Source organism: Odontesthes bonariensis, chromosome 8, assembly GCF_027942865.1.
Source record: "Odontesthes bonariensis isolate fOdoBon6 chromosome 8, fOdoBon6.hap1, whole genome shotgun sequence".
NCBI lineage: Eukaryota > Metazoa > Chordata > Actinopteri > Atheriniformes > Atherinopsidae > Odontesthes > Odontesthes bonariensis.
Window position 1 is genome coordinate 988,729 of NC_134513.1, and position 15,355 is coordinate 1,004,083.

Below are 15,355 nucleotides of genomic sequence, written 5' to 3' on the forward strand. Positions count from 1 at the left end.
ACAAATATACTTGGTAAGATTTAGATTTTTTCAAGTGTGTCCTGCGGGTCCAAAGTGAGCCACCACCATGTTTAGCTGTAGAGAAAACACCTTAAACTATCTTTTTCCAACTGTAAATGTTCTAACTTTTCCTAAAGGGACCCCATCATTAGAAAAAGTCACACTTTATTTTTGTTCATGTTTCCATGTGGGCTGTACACCACTAGGGTACAAAGATTGTCTTATGGCTCATTTTTGACCCGTGAATTATAAAAACATTTAAACAGCAGAAAAAAGTTCACTGTTTTTTTCCCTTTCAATATAATTAATTCAGAAGTAATTACTTCACATTTATATAATAGCAATAATAAACCTTTATTATGTAAAAGAAAACTGAGAAAACAAGAAAACTGTTGGTCCAACTGACAGTAAAAAAAAAAAAAGTGTAATCCTGAAAACTGCTGATTGTCTTTTTGTATTGTGTAACAAAAAATACATGATAAAAAATGTATTGAATTGAGCTGAATAGATAAATAACAGGTGGTTTCATCATACAAAATAGATTTTGGATTTAAAATTCAATTAAGTTGCTTTATTTTGGGGCTTTGGTAGGGCGGGGCATTTCTGACCCGTAGGACAAAGGGAGTAAACTCAATGTTAAGACCGTTTAAGTGTTAAAAGGTAGAAACAAGATGTTTATGGGGAAATATCGCAGATAATTAGCGGCTCTGCATGTGTGCGTCAGCTCTTATTGACAGTACACACAGCTGCTTTGTCCTCTGTGATATTCAGATGGACGTATGAGGAAGTATCAGCTGTCTACAAACACTGCAACCCGTTCCAGAGGTGGGTAGTAACCAGTTACATTTACTCGAGTAAGTTTTATAAAACATGATACTGCTAGGAGTAGTTTTAAATCCCTATACTTTTTCCTTTTCCTTGAGTAGATGTGTGCAGCAGAAGCTGTCCTCTTACTCCGCTACATTAAGCTACAATGAGCTGGTTACTTTTCTTCTTACCTCTTTGGTATTCTACGCCTCATTATTTTTATCCCCCCGCGTACGCCTCATTTTAATGTTTTATTCTGACAGAGAGAGAGACTTCCGCCAAAGGCTCTACCACCTGACTGTGTTCCACCAATCAGACGCAGCCGTGCAGTCTGGTCACGTGACCGTACTCGATCTCAGCGGCGGGACGGGTTAGCTTTAGCATTAGCAGTCGTAGCAAACAAAGAAAGAAACAGATGAAAAATGTCAGAACCAACGGTGGGAAATGAAGACGCAGACGAGGCCTCATACTGAAAGCATGTTTACCTTACAAAGAGTGAGAAACAGCAGCTACATTATGTGTCTTCTGTGGCAACCAAAACAAACGCACATTTCAGCAGAAACTCAACATCTAACTTGAGGAAACATGTAGCGCTAAGTTTCCTAAACTCGTTTTTCCCCCCATGGATAGGTGAATGTTTGTTTTTTAGGTTACATATGGGTTACATATGTTTTAAACATTTCCTAAGTCTCTCTTATTTTTTACTGAAGTTCTGGAATTTACCTGGATTATTTTAATTTAAGCTATTTTGTAATTAATTAACTAATTTTAATTTATTTTATCAACTGGATGAACTCTAATTGGCCTAAAGATGATTATTTAGTATTTTTGTCTGTCTGATTGAATGCTTGTGTTAACAAATAAATCAGACGTTACTCAACAGTTACTCAGTACTCGAGTAGTTTTTTCACCTTTTTTACTCTTACTCAAGTAATTATTTGGATGAATACTTTTTACTTTTACTTGAGTCATATTATTCTGAAGTAACAGTACTTTTACTGGTTCACCTGCAGCTGGAACAGTGGAACTTAATGCTGGCTTACAGTCAGGCGTCTGTGTACAAAGTAAACATGGCCTAATTACGAGTTGGGAAACAAAAAGGTGCACGCATTCACCTGCAGTGACGTCAACAGACACTCAGCAGGATGTGGGAACACACATATGCTCATATAAGTTTTTAGCTGAGTCATGATGGCTCAGTGCACAGTGGGCGTTTGTTTTGGTTGACACAGAAGACACATAATGTAGCTGCTGTTTGGCACTCTTTGTAAGGTAAACATGCTTTCAGTGGTTCATGTAAAGCTCAACAGGTTTAATCTATCAGAAGGAAAGAGCTCCAGGACTAAATGTCACCAGCGACTGTAACGACCACAGGAATCCGATTCTGTGAGCTCAGTTCCCGGGTTTCCCTGCAGAACTTTGAAGGATTTAAGCTGTTTAATACAACTGTCCCTGCAGCCTTTACAGATTTATACCAGAGGGAAATTTACACTTCCAATAAAGCTTTAAGGTCGCATGTTTTTTTGTCAGAGAACCTCAGTTCAGTGTGTTGGTTTGTGGATCGAAATGTAAAGGATGAAGGAGGAACCAGATGAGACAGACGGGAGATGGACGAGGACGTTAATGAAATTAAACAAAGTGGCGGGGTGAGCTAAAGAAAACAGAAAACACAGGAGCGAATAAGAGAGGAAGGAACAAGGAAAGGAAGAGAAGACCCCAGAGAAACGAGCCGATCCGAAGAAAAAGCACAAATACTGAGGGAATCATTTCATCTATTCAGCATTCCAAAAGAAAATCGCTACCCTTCTTTCCCTGCAATAATTTTCTTTCCCACCCCTTGGGGGGCGCCACAGCACAATTCTGAGCATAATTTTGAAGTCAGCATTGGATTCCTTGACCAAGAAAACATAGGATTGGCATGTTAAATTGAGTTTTTAGGTTGTTTAGAGGCCACGGTAGCTGAAATTCTGTATTTTATACAGGTGTCTGTTCAAGTGGCAACATTGGTTTTTGGAATCCCCAAAGGTCTGCAGATTCCAACAATGTATAGGTCAACAAATCCCCCAAAAATTCCCACAAAAGTACATTTTTATACACAGTGAACCTGACTACTTCTAAAGTCAGGAATCTATGCAGAATATTCCCATTCAGGTGGCTCAACATTCCCCTCGATGGAGTCTGCAAACGTCAGTTATTACTAAGGTACCATGTTAGAAATATATTTACATATAATTGTGGAACCCTTAAACCACCGTTAAAGGAGTGCAGTTATGTTCTCTCATCATTTAAATACAGGAGCTCAGTCAATGAGGAACGAGTCAAATCTTAAGAGGCTTTTTGGAAATATTCTGACACTTAATAACCTTGTGCAACGATCCTCTGAATGTGAGACGCTGCTCATGTAGCAACAGTTATTTATCTGACTCTGAATCATCCCTGAGCATGAACGCTGAGCCTCAGGGAAACAAAGCGGCTGCAGTTTCATCACACAAAGCGCCGTTTCCCCACCGAGAGGCTCAGATTACCGTCTGAATGAAGCCCGGCACAGAAATTAGTTCGAAAGTGTGTTCAGGAAGGCTTTCTGCATTACCCTGTGGATCCCTATGAGGACTAAACCGGGTCATCTCAGTGTTGTTGTTGGACTTATTCATTTCAGATGGAATCTGCACACAGGGAGCTAAATCAAATAGAAGGTCAGAGGCAATAAAGGGAGGCAGAGATACAACAAACAGTCCTGAAAGACTCCACGTCTCTGGAAACCACTTGAGTTGCTGCTCTGTTCAGAAAGAAGGACCCCTGTTTACGTAATGAGTGGGATCTGCTCACAGCAGATATGGGAAGCAGCCATATAAGAGTTCACCGATGTAAGTAATCCCAGCTGCTGAACTACAGACGCGTTTCTGATGGCTTTTCCAAAAACACAGTTTGGCCAATCAGCAGCTGAACAAAACCACAGGGTGTGTATTTGCTCCCATTCTTGAAATCTTGGACCTTGCAGACACAAACAATGTTTTCTGGTTTGGTGACAACCAGCAAAAACAACACAAGTTATAACCATCAAACCAGCTCAAAATGTCACATTTCACACATTTTATTGATTTGTATCCTCTCCAACATTCAATTAAAGTCCTTCTCTAGTATTAATAAATTCTCTAAAACTCATCTGTGCACCTAAAAACTGTACATTTTTAACCTTTTACTCATTGGATGCGACTCCATCTTCTTCCTCGTTTCAGTGAGTCCGGATGTTACTGTGAGTAAATGACTTAGCATCAATAAATAATGCCACTCTGTCCTGCTGCTGCTCTCACCGGATCAGGTTCCAGTGAGACGTGCAGACCTGCAGCCTTTACATCGTGCATCAACAGAAACGGTCACGCCTTTATTCTGACATCACAACAACCACCGCAGTGAGTCTAACCGTGAAGCTGAAAGCAGCTGATGCTTTTGGATCTTTCTCATTCCTCACAAAGCGTCTACGCTGCTGTCGCTTCTCCGTCCTCACCGACAGCATCAACCTCCTCCATTAAGGCCGTTTATCCTGTAAACCCAGCAGCAGCAACTCGCTGAAGAAGTCAAAGTAACACCTTTAGTTTGGTGCAGAGATGGGACCAAGTCACACATGTGCAAGTCTCAAGTCATTTTTCCTTGGGCAAGTCAAAGTCAGCTCACCTTATTATTGCAGTTTTACCTGCAGAATCTGATCTTAATAAAGTGAAAACACAAAGATATAAGTAACTGTCAGTAAACATCATTGGCCAATGTGTCCAACCTGTCCACCCCGTATCATATCAAGCTAACGTTAGCTAACTACCGGTTAGGCTAACAGGATAATATTAGCTAATTTAACAGCACTTACTGGTCAGAATGGATCTTCAGATGACGAACAAAGTTGGAAGTTATGCTAGATGCTTAACACTCAAGTCAGACCACATATGTACTGCATCTAATACTAGTTATTTTAATTTTACTCATATATCCACCTCGCAGGTACGAAAGGCGTTGGCAAACTTGGATTGTAAAAAATCAGCAGGTCCTGATCAAATTGAACCATTCTTTTATAAAACTGCTGCACTTTTAATTTCTGATGCCATTGCTGCTATTTTTAACCTTAGTTTAACAAGTGGATGTATCCCAGAATCTTGGAAATCAGCTCAAGTATTGCCACTTCTAAAAGGGGGTGACCCGTCTATCTTAGATAATTATCGACCCATTTCTAGGTTGTCAACCCTAGCTAAAGTGTTTGAATCTCTTGTCAGTGAGCAAATGAAACACTACTTAGCTGAAAACAATATTTTAAGTACAACTCAATCAGGCTTCAGGCAAGGTCATAGCACTGGAACTGCCGTGACATCTGTTTTAAATGATTTTATTTCTGCCTTGGACACAAAAAAATCATGTTGTGCACTTTTTGTTGACCTCTCCAAGGCGTTTGATACTGTTGATTTTAAAATACTATTGCATAGACTTAAGGCTATAGGTTTTAGTAGCCCAGTGTTACAATGGTTTTCAAATTATTTAGTTGGCAGAACACAGTGTGTTGCCCTAGAGAACCTTCAATCACCCTTACTTACCATAAAAGCAGGTGTCCCGCAAGGATCAGTTCTTGGCCCAATCTTGTTTTCTCTGTATATTAATGATATAGGTAAGGGCCTAAATCCAGCTAAGGTACATCTATATGCAGATGATACCATTCTATACACTGTTAGTACCTCAGTGCAAGATGCCTTGGATTCTTTACAAACGTCCTTCATATCCATTCAAAATGCATTATTGCAGTTAAAATTAGCACTAAACACAAATAAAACGAAGTATATGATTTTCACACGATCAAGAGCATGTCCTGATGGTAACTTAACAACACTTGATGGTACCTTCCTGGAGCGGGTTATTTCTTACAAATATCTTGGTATTTGGTTAGACCAAAAGCTCACATTTGAAGTGCATATCAATAATCTTTTAAGAAAGCTAAGGCCTAAGGTTGGTTTTTATTTTCGTATGAAAAAATGTTTTTCATTTTTAGCAAGAAAAAGGCTGGTCCAGAGTACTTTTCTCTCAGTGTTGGATTATGGTGATACAATTTATATGCATGCGCCCTTATGCTTCCTCAAGAAGCTGGACGCAGTTTATCATTCTGCATTGCGATTTGTAACAGGTGCCCCCTCAAGAACTCACCATTGTGATCTATACTCTAAAGTCCAATGGCCATCTTTGTATTTAAGGCGTAAATTGCATATGATACTTTTTATTGCTAAGGCATTGTTGGGTAAACTTCCCCATTATATCTGTAATTTATTGACTCTTCGCACTTCATCTTATGGTACACGTTCCTCACAAAAGTTGTTACTTCAGTCTTGCACTCCTCGTACTGAATTAGGAAAGACAGGCTTTTCTTTTTATGCTCCTCACCTATGGAATGAGCTGCAGAATATATTGTGTATGGATTCTCTGCCCTCTTTGGAGACTTTTAAGAGGGAAATTAATGCTGTTTACACAGAGGAATGTCATTGTTTTTAAACATACACCACATAACCTTGATCTGATGCTATGTTTTATGTAGGCCTAAGTTTATCATTATTATTTTCTCTCTTAATGTAGTTTTTGTAAGTTTATTTTCCTTATTATATGTTTTGTGTCTGTCTGCGTCTGGAACTGTATGTAAGCTGCCATTTTGACCAGGACTCCCTGGCAGAAGAGACTCTTAGTCTCAATGGGACAATCCTGGCTAAATAAAGGAAAAATAAAAAAATAAAAAAAATTCAAGTCATCGTGTCTCAAGTCAAGTCAAGTGCCGAGTCTTTAACTTCCAAGTCCGAGTCGAGTCTCAAGTCTTTTGTTTTTTTGTCAAGTCACAAGTCATCAAAACAGTGACTTGAGTCGACTCGAGTCCAAGTCACAGTGACTTGAGTCCCCATCTCTGCTTAGGTGAAAGTTAACCAGTAGCGACGGAAGTAAAGTAACATGCCGACAGCAGAGGTTAAACACTTATTAAAACAGAATCTGAACAATATCATAAGATTCGTCTGCATGTTCAGTTTCACACACTAAGCTACAAACAGGATCTAAATAAAACACAATCCTGTGCACGCAGCCCTCGTATTGCCCGTGCAATCAAAGTTAGAGATTACGCCTTTTTTTTCCCAGAGTTCCACACAGCGGATCTAAGCCACACTAATCAGATTACAGGCTGTCCGCAGCAGCAGAGATACCACAACGTGATGGATCGAACGTGACCACGATGGATCCTCAGAACCCGTAAGCAGCTTAGAGATGATGGCTTTGACTACGAGGCTCCGAACAGAACGAACAGAAAAGAGCAGGAAGTGAGTTTAAAGAGAAGGGAAACATCCGGCTCGGCTTATCATCAACTGACTAAGAAGTAAAGTCACTCCCCAGGCTTCACAATGTCAACACTAAGTCCTCGTCGGGTGCCATCTCTGCTGCGTCCTTCACATCACGCCACGGCGTTTAAAGTTGGCAGCTTCTGAAAACTCTGAGTGACACTGAAAGTGTCGTCCACACCCAAAGACCATTTATGGCTGAATCTACCACAGAAGAGCTCCTTTGGCTGTGTTCGAAACCGCATACTTCTCCCACTACTCCTACTACTCCTTCTAACTTTAACTTTCTTTAAGTTCCCGGATGCATACTAGATTCTCCTAAATGTTGGGTATGCATCATGAGGTTACTACTCCTACTCAAACTACCCAAGATGCAACGTAACGTGACGCCGATCGTCATTTCCTGTCAAAACGGCAGTTTCAAGCTAGCTACAACGAGGGTAGGTTCACTTCCTGTTTTCAAAACAAAAGCACCGATTGTATGGTAATGGCTTTCCCTATGATAAAAGGCAACGGGTATTTTATTTTGTGACAATAACCGGAAGTGCGTTGCTCACTGCGGCTAGCTTTAGTAGCGCCGAATTCGTGGGAACAAAATGGTAAACAGCCGGTATTTTGTCAGATTTTCAACACGTTGGGGATCTAAACGACTACTTTCTCACCTGAAAATGTTTCAAATGTTGCTAAAGTTTACAGAGTTTAGAGCTTAAGAGAAATCAGCTTCAGGCCGGCTGATTTCGGCTCGGGCAGGAGCAAAATGCATTGTGGGTAAATGCTCTGCATACAGTCTGATCGATGAGTGTGTAGTATGTAGTATGTAGTATGGAAGTATGTAGTGTGCAGTATGCCGTATATAGTATGCAGTATGTAGTATGCAGTATGTAGTATGCAGTATGCAGTATGCAGTATGTAGTATGCAGTATGTAGCATGTAGTATGCAGTATGTAGTATGCAGTATGCAGTATGTAATATGCAGTATGTAGTATGCAGTATGCAGTATGTAGTATGCAGTATGTAGCATGTAGTATGCAGTATGTAGTATGTAGTATGCAGTATGTAGTATGCAGTATGCAGTATGTAGTATGCAGTATGTAGTATGTAGTATGCAGTATGTAGTATGTAGTATCCAGTATGCAGTATGTAGTATGTAGCATGTAGCATGTAGTATGCAGTATGTAGTATGTAGTATCCAGTATGCAGTATGTAGTATGTAGCATGTAGTATGCAGTATGTAGTATGTAGTATGCAGTATGTAGTAAGTAGTATGCAGTATGTAGTATGTAGTATGCAGTATGCAGTATGTAGTATGCAGTATGTAGTATGTAGTATGCAGTATGCAGTATGCAGTATGTAGTATGCAGTATGTAGCATGTAGTATGCAGTATGTAGTATGCAGTATGTAGTATGTAGTATGCAGTATGTAGTATGTAGTATGCAGTATGTAGTATGCAGTATGCAGTATGCAGTATGTAGTATGCAGTATGTAGCATGTAGTATGCAGTATGTAGTATGTAGTATGCAGTATGTAGTATGCAGTATGTAGTATGCAGTATGTAGTATGCAGTATGTAGTATGCAGTATGTAGCATGTAGTATGCAGTATGCAGTATGTAGTATGCAGTATGCAGTATGTAGTATGCAGTATGTAGCATGTAGTATGCAGTATGCAGTATGTAGTATGCAGTATGTAGTATGTAGTATGCAGTATGCAGTAAGTAGTATGTAGTATGCAGTATGTAGTATGTAGTATGCAGTATGCAGTAAGTAGTATGCAGTATGCAGTATGTAGTATGCAGTATGTAGTATGTAGTATGCAGTATGCAGTATGTAGTATGCAGTATGTAGCATGTAGTATGCAGTATGTAGTATGTAGTATGCAGTATGCAGTATGTAGTATGCAGTATGCAGTATGTAGTATGCAGTATGTAGTATGCAGTATGCAGTATGCATTATGTAGTATGCAGTATGTAGTATGTAGTATGCAGTATGTAGTATGCAGTATGCAGTATGTAGTATGCAGTATGCAGTATGTAGTATGCAGTATGTAGCATGTAGTATGCAGTATGCAGTATGTAGTATACAGTATGCAGTATGCAGTATGTAGTATGCAGTATGTAGTATGTAGTGTGTAGTATGCAGTATGTAGTATGCAGTATGTAGTATGTAGTATGTAGCATTTAGCATGTAGTATGCAGTATGCAGTATGTAGTATGTAGTATGTAGTATACAGTATGCAGTATGCAGTATGTAGTATGTAGTGTGTAGTATGCAGTATGTAGTATGTAGTATGCAGTATGTAGTATGTAGTATGTAGCATTTAGCATGTAGTATGTAGTATGCAGTATGCAGTATGTAGTATTAGTATGTAGTATGCAGTATGCAGTATGTAGTATGCAGTATGCAGTATGTAGTATGTAGCATGTAGTATGCAGTATGCAGTATGTAGTATGCAGTATGTAGTATGTAGTATGTAGCATGTAGTATGCAGTATGCAGTATGTAGTATGCAGTATGTAGTATGTAGTATGTAGCATGTAGTATGCAGTATGCAGTATGTAGTATGTAGTAGGCGGTTTCGAACACAGCCTGTGTACAGGTGTCAAAATAAAACTTTATTGATCCATGAAGGATAAACTAAAGGTCAAAGTTCATCAGCTCCGACACATGGTGTGGCAGCTCGACCCTGGGAGGTGTTTCTGTCTTACGCTGTTATATGTGAGCTAAAGCTGATTTAACTTCAGGCCAAAGTCTCAGTTACAGATGTTAGGTACACTGACATCTGGCTGTTCTTTTCTTATAAGCATCATCAGACAGAGGAAGAGATATTAGGTCTGAATCCTGCAGATCAACCAACAAAAAGCCAAAACCTTCACGTTTTCAGCTGAAGTTAAAGTCCAGCTGAAGATATGATCTCACTTCCAGACTCTGGAGGTGAGATAATAATGAGCAGAAGCCAAGAACTCTTTAAACTGATGTTTAACTCCTGCAAATACAACAATGTGTCAGAAACTAGAATGATGAAACACTCAGAAATACAACATCTGGGACGATTACTGACGATTAATAAGTCATAAAACTCCATCAGGGGATGGTGCCAAACACTGGGAGGTTTTTAAATGTGGCAGCAGCTCACACAGACACATCAACAAAGTGCAAAGTCAGAAGATAGGCTGAGATAAACTGAAGCCTGGTTTATAGTCGGTAACGCAAGACGCAACGCAAGCCCTTGCGCGGTTGCAAGCCCCCCCTTGCGTGCTTGCGTGTGTCACCTCAATTTTCTAAACTTTACGCAAGACGCAAGCCCAAGCCACTGGCTGTGTTCGAAACCGCCTACTACTTGAAAACGGCATACTCATCGATCTGACAGTATGCAGAGCGTTACCCACAATGCATTTCACTCCTGCCCGAGCCCAAATCAGCCGGCCTGAAAACCTGATTTCCCTTAAGCTCTAAACTCTGTAAACTTTAGCAACATTTGAAACATTTTCAGGCGAGAAAGTAGTCGTTTAGATCCCCAACGTGTTGAAAATCTGACAAAATACCGGCTGTTTACAAGAAGAAGAAGCATGAATCCACTCGAAGAGGTCCTGGCGGTGAATTTCCTTTCATCATAGTAGGCTTGTCATTGAAAAAACCCGCTACTCCACCTACTGTCCTGGCGGTGAATCGCCACGCAATACACGCAAGCGCCGACAAAGCAAAATGAAGCATAAACGTCTCGAGCCATTAACATACGCGCAAGACGCAAGCGCAAGGGCAGTTAAAAGAAGTATAACTCAGCCTTGATAGTTCACCTCGTAATGTTACAGCAGCAACAGCCCAACAATGATTCGATGTGGAACAAGATGTATGAATGCTGGGCTCAGCTCCACGGGGAGCTTTCATAGTGCTGAATTATACATTATATCTATATAACTCAGAACAAGTGTGTAAAAACACGAGTGTGTTTCAGGGTTATGATCATGATAATTACAAATACAAGTAATGTTGATGCTTACGGATCAAATCTATATGTTTAGCTTTAAAATGTACAAAGAATTACAGATTAGTTACCGATAAATTATATCATAAACATTGTTTTTAGATACCAGTAGAAGTTCTGAAGATGATTCATGCAGATTATGAGCACATAAACTGCTCATAAATAACATCTGTAACGTGTTAAACTGTGTTAAAGGTCACTTTATACGCTGATGACGCTCATTTATATCGCTATCATAAAAGTTTGGAACAGCTTCTGAGTGCAGCAGAAAGCAAACAGACAGTTTTAAAGACATGGTTTTACATCCTTAAATCACTAAATTATAACAAATTAACATTCATAACATTCATTCAGGGGCAAATAAAAAGAAATAAGGTCAACATGAAGATGGGGGAGTTTAAAATAGTGTCTGAAACCAGATATTTGGGTGTGAAATTAGGCTTACATAAACAATGTAAAACATATGTTGAAATATCACATATAACTGAAGGCGTTTTGATAATTAAACATGTTGTTTTGCTCCCTAATAGTTCCAGATAGATCTGCTGTGTGGAGGTTTGAGGAAATGCATAAAAACAACATTAATCCAGTTTATATGCTGCAGAAGAACGCGGAAAGAGTAATAAATGGATCAGATTATCATGAAATATTCTTTAAACTGCACTGATGAAGCCCAAAATAATCTATAATAATAATAACTGAACTCTTTTCAGAAGCTGAAAACTAAGACTAGTTGTTCACTGTGTAAATTTAAAAATACGAAACATGTTTATTCTGTTTAGAAAAGTGTCGCCATTTAGAGTCTGATAATAATATGATAACAAAAAGCTTCAGCCTGAACCGTACACGTTACAAACATATAAATATATGAATATATATGAGGGCTGGGCGAGTTAACTCGTTATTATCGCGTTAACTTGTTAATTATTTAACGCCGATAAATATTTTATCGCGCATTAACGCAGGTTTTATTATTGTAAAAGTCTGTTGAATGCATCACATTCACACAGTTACAGCAAACACCACGAAGCATGGAGTGATAAAATAAAGATAAACTAGCAGCTAACATCACCGCTACAGGTGTGAAGCTAACAGAGCTAACCGGCGCTACTTCCTGTTTTACTCGTTTCAACATAAAAGCACGTATTTCAAAATAAATTTAAAAAGAAACTCCTGCATTTACAGCCAAGTTGAATTGTCTTCTCAGCGTAGTAGTTCCAGTCTAAAATATCACTTAAAGGCAAAACACACAACTGATAGCAGCAAGTCATTCAAGGAAACAGACAGTGGAGCGAGGCTTCTACATAAAAACTACAGAAAGATGCTGATGTTAAAAGTGTGTTTGCACAACTAATGTTATGGCACTTTCATTCATATGGCAGCACATTTAAAATAAAGCTAAATGCTAAAAGCTATACGCTACTTTTGGATTCATTTTTGGATTCTGCGTACAAATGAGATTAATCGTGATTAATCAGGGAAATCATGAGATTAATTAGATTAGGGATGTTAACCGATGACCGTATGACCGATGGTTGACCGAATCAACGTCGTCCGGTTAAAATTTTTTCTGCCGTCGGTTTAAAAAAAAAAAAAAAAAAAAAAAAAAAAAAAAAAAACTATATCTTTAGAAATGTTATGTGAGCATGAGCCATCCCACGATGGAAGAACAACCGCAGCAGAGCTCACGTAGCGCCCTCCTCAGAGGTCCTCTCTTACACCGGTTGCAACTTGTGCGCCGTACATGACGGGTCCGTCTGCGCAGTTAAAAAAAAATCGCCACTATTAACCTAAATAAAGCCAATGTGGCTGCGTGTGGACTACAACATAATGATAATTGTAACACTGTAATGGCAAAAGACACAAGACTAACTTAGCCGACTTGTTGTGATATATTCATCTGTACTTAAATGGCAAGACGACAGGAACTTATTGCAAAGGATTTTGTGCAGCATAGGCTACGCCACAGAGGCTGTTGGCATTCGGTAAGTTTTTTTTTTAACGAAGTCATTGGTTAACCTACTTTCCTGTAACACCGCCAAATGCACCTTTCTCTGTGTGTGACTTTGTAACGGGGGCTTTTAACAGCCCGAGTTCGGTGCCGCGTTTGATTCGTGTTTAAAAAGTACCGTGACTGGAAGGGCGCCGTTGCGCGTAAAGTGTGGCTGTGCGTGTCTGCGCAGGCACAGCAATTATTTTTCTACCCAAAACCCTTATTCCTCCACAAGTACGCCTAGAGCTAGTGGTCAATGATTGGGGAAAATGTATAATACCAAGGGCACGAACTAACATTAATTGTGTGGTGGGAGCCTAACCGGTCGGCAGAGAAAGACGCGCGACAGGACACAGATATCAGAAATGGCAATTTTCGGTGACCGACTTTAATCGACTAATGAGGCTCAGTGGTCGGTCAAGACTTTTTTTAAATTTCGACATCCCTAAATTAGATTAAACATGTTAATCGTTGCCCAGCCCTAATATAAATATATATATTTTAATATATTAGGGCTGGGCAACGATTAAAATTTTAAATATATATTATATATTAAAAATATATATATATATATAACATGAACACAAAGTCATCTTCTATTTTATGACCAGCAGCAAACTCTGTTATTACAGAAACAGGAACTCACAGGTGATAAAGAACCAGCATGGAAACACACACACCTTTTTACTCGTGTGTGTGTATTTTTGGTCCAGCCTCTCCTTCGTGCACGTGAGGTGCACGTGAGGTGCACGTGAGGTGACGGACAGGTTTCACCTTGGTGAGTTTGTTCATGCACGAGTCAACAAACCAGAACAAAGCTTCAATTGTCAAAATATTTCACCTGCGAGGCGTCACCGACCAAAGAATCTGTGCAGTCAAACCTGTGTGTGCGTGTGTGTGCACGTGTGTGTGCATGTGTGTGTGTGTGTACGTGTGCGTGCATGTGTGTGTGTACGTGTGTGTGCATGTGTGTGTGTGTACGTGTGTGTGCATGCGTGTGTGCATGTGTATCAAGGACAATAATACCTTGAGATCTTGGCAAGCCTGCACGACTGGTGCCTTTGTAGGACGGACCACTCCAGAATATCAAGTTTAATCAATAACAAGGCCGAGGCTGCGTTTCATGTAATCAAGGAAGAAGAGAAACGTGTGACTCTCACGCTGGGAAGCTAAAGGCAAACACAAGTCATGCATGTAGAGACTAAAAGTCATTGGGTTTCAGAGGGTTGAGCCTTTTTGTTCCACGTCTGCATGGAGCCGAGCAGGAGGAGCACGGAAAGTTCACGTTTTTATCCTCTTTAGCAGCTCAGGGGCCGAGGCTCCGGATAAAGAGGCGCAGAAGAAGAAGAAGAAGAAGAAAGATAAGCATCAGAAGAAGAAGAAAAGAGAGAAATCTGAATATTTCTACAGTTATTAAACCCGCATCTGTTCCCAGGAGGAAACAAAGTGTGGATCTGACCTCGTTAAAGTGGTAAAAAACGATTCATTGAACGGGTCGCACACATCGTGCGGTCCAACGGGAACGCGTTCAACAAACCCAGAGCAACACGAGTCATCGTTTTACAACGCCACATCAGACAATTCACTGTCCATTTTTAAAACCCATTTTTATTCCCTGGCTTTTAACCCAGCATGAGTTATTGTTTTTATTGTTTTTATTGTTTTAATATTGTTATTGTTTAGCAAATCAAAAATCTAATTTATTTATATAGCACATTTCATGTACAAACAGTTCAAAGTGCTTTACATAAAATAAAAGCATTGCAGCAGGGAGTGGAAGAAGCATTAAAAATACATAAAAGAATATAAAGAGAAACATATAAAATCATTTAAATGATTAAAAACCAGCAACAGTCCAGATAAGTTCAAAGATATCGTGCAGATTTCATGCATAGACACATGAGAACAGAAATGTCTTTAACCTGGATTTAAAAATGTCTCCATTTGGTGAAAGTTTAATCTCCGCTGGCAGTTTGTTCCACTTGTTTATTATTGTTTTTACATTGTTCTCATGTTTTACGCCTTATATTTCGTGTTCTTACTCATGTACAGCACTTTGTTTTAAAGGGCTTTATAAATAAAGTTAAAAACAGGTGCTAGTTTCCACCAAAGCCAGACGCAGTAACTTCCTGATACGAGCGCATTCACAGGTTCTTCCTTCTGGTTTCACTTTGGTCTCTTAAAGGGCAGAAGACTTGGTTCAGGGCTGTTAATAAGGGCTGAAACAGCCTGGC

At 39.5% G+C, this 15,355-nt stretch overlaps 1 protein-coding gene across 1 annotated transcript in view; it reads right to left on the reverse strand.

The window, feature by feature from the left end:
- The window catches only part of LOC142385093 (monocarboxylate transporter 2), a 42,095-nt gene that overhangs the window by 19,145 nt on the left and 7,595 nt on the right, over nucleotides 1-15,355 (reverse strand). The gene's annotated exons all lie outside the window — the stretch shown is intronic.